Consider the following 2,500-nt stretch of genomic DNA (forward strand, 5'->3'; position numbering starts at 1 on the left):
CCATCCAGCTTTCACAATTTATGGCCTTCAGTTCTAAGGAGGGATGAAAGAAGAAATGAAGAAAAACCCTCTTTGCTTGTTTCATGGGAAGATGGAGCACTTGGTGTTGTGCAGCTGACACTGTAGGCCTCACTGCGTGTTTGAATTCATTACCTCCTCTTGTTTAAGGCGCATTGGTTTTGGAGAGTGCTGAGATTTGGGTGAAACAGTGTTCAGGAGTCTTTAGGAATCGGAGTATGAGAGCCTGTTCTTAGGCACCCGTTTTGTCTGAGCCTTACTGTGACGCAGAACGTCACTCTGGTGAGTGAACGCGTGTTCTGGTGGTGTGACTTTGGTGTAGCGGTCAGAACACACGTTTGCCACCGGAACACGTGTCCGCCACGACGTGGTTTGTATGCGGCCAGAAGCGGGATGGTGCAGTGAGGCCTTCAGGACTGTGCCCATGATGGTCAGAGGACTGGCCCTGCTGTGAGGGGATTGTATGTGTGAAGCCGGACGTGAGACCCTGGTAAGGGACAGAGGGTGAAGGCAGTGTTGTGGTGCTTCTGGGAAGATGGTCAGAGCACATGTTGACTGTCCAGAAGAACCTGGTTTCAGGATTCCATTGGTCTCTATCTGATGTCTTCACTACACATAATCACAGCCCTGGTGTGTGTGTGTGTGTGTGTGTGCGCGCGCGTGTGTGCGTGCATGCGTGCGTGTCTGTGTGTGCGCAAACCTGGGAAATGAGGTAGGTTTCTTCCAAAACCACCATGTACTGGAATTGCCACAAACATTTGTAAATAACAGCAGGCTAAATTTGCAGGGGTAAGCTGATTAAATCTAAAGGACATGAATAAGTTATAAATCCGTTGGAATTACTATACGAGCCCACTGACGTCTGTCCTCCTGAATTGGTGATTTCAAGGGCCTTTCAAAAGAACTTCCCTCTAGGGCTTTTCTCTTAATGAATCCAGAGAGTTAAGAGAAGGAAGCGTCAGATTGGAACTATAATAAATCTGCGTGCTGTGTGCAAGCGTCTCCCCGAAACCCTCTACATCCTCCCATTTAGTCCTCTCTAAAATCATTTGGCATCCTACAGTCATTTGGTCCGGAAACAAAGTCTGTCAAGAGGCAGCAATGTTAGAAGGTTTTATAGGGAGAAGGGCCATGTTTGCCATGTTTACAGGTTTTCCCATGCGACCCAAAAGTAGCTTGCAGTACTCTCATTTCTGTTGGGTATTTAACACTTCCAGCCCACGCAGACATGGTGCCAGCCAGACATACAACATCCTCCCCCCCTTGGCATTTTTCTCCTTCCTTTGGCCCTTGGTCTGCCTCCACACATTCAACAGCTCATATTCACACACACTTGTACAGAAGGACACACACACGCCTTCTCGATTCTCGTCCGGGGTCTTGGAATGAGTGGCGCGGGGAGTACCTTTAAAGGCAAAATGTGCGCATAGACTCTGTGTCTGGATCCCTGTGTCTGTGGGTTTATCCAGACAGAGCATGTCCTTCAAAACAAGACCTCCTTTAGACACTGATCTGGAACAGAGATCCAGCCATGGCCGCTCTTCTGTCAACCTCCATGTCCTCTCAACACCCTGAACACACACACCGCACCACTCCAGAAGCTCTCAAATACAGCCAAAACCATTATACTAATCAGAGTTAAGAGGAGAGCGAGAGAGATCACAGAGTAAGGCTTCAGAGTCCTCCGGAGGTGGTTTACCGATCCAGGTACAACCTTGGACATTTCTACACAACCCTGGACAACACTACACAACCGTGGAGGTGTAGATACAGTCACACAGTGTGCTGAGGGACGGGTCAATCCACAAGCAAGGCCAAAGATGGAGGAGTATGTATAGTGTGATCTATCCCCATACATATACACCCCCCCCCCACACACACACACCCAGTTCCCCAGCTCCAGACATCTACCCACCCGCCTCAGCACATCTACCCATCCACGCACACACACGCGCACGCACACACACTGTCTGGGGCATTCGGTTCATTCGCTGCTGTCTTGAATGCATTACTGTGCCAATATAAATCAGCGGCTAGTTGCATCTAACCTGAGTAATGAAAACAGCCGTGACAGATTAAAACACACACACTCTCTCTCTCTCGCTCTTCCTCTCACTCTAATCTCTCTCTCCCTCTTTCTACCCTTTGATTCTTAATCTCACTCTCCCTAGATCTCTCTCTCTCTCTACCCTTCTCCCTCCCGCTTTCTTTTTCTGGCACAGACACACAGCTCACCACTACTTGCCAAGCACCCCACTCAGCTCACAATGGAAATGGCACACACTCCATAATAATGACAAAACAGCTTTGGCTATTAAACACAGAGACATCAAACAAGAGAGGGCTGCTCCAATGCTGGTGAGTAAAGTCCCGGAACACCCGCGTGGCCCATCACTCCGCATTGTTCCCCATATTCCTCACCGTAGATGGAGGTGAACAGAGCAACACCAGCTGAAGAAACATGGTGGATGAGAGCTGTGGC

The sequence above is a fragment of the Electrophorus electricus genome, chromosome 7 (genome assembly GCF_041902795.1).
Source record: "Electrophorus electricus isolate QZ-2024a chromosome 7, ASM4190279v1, whole genome shotgun sequence".
NCBI lineage: Eukaryota > Metazoa > Chordata > Actinopteri > Gymnotiformes > Gymnotidae > Electrophorus > Electrophorus electricus.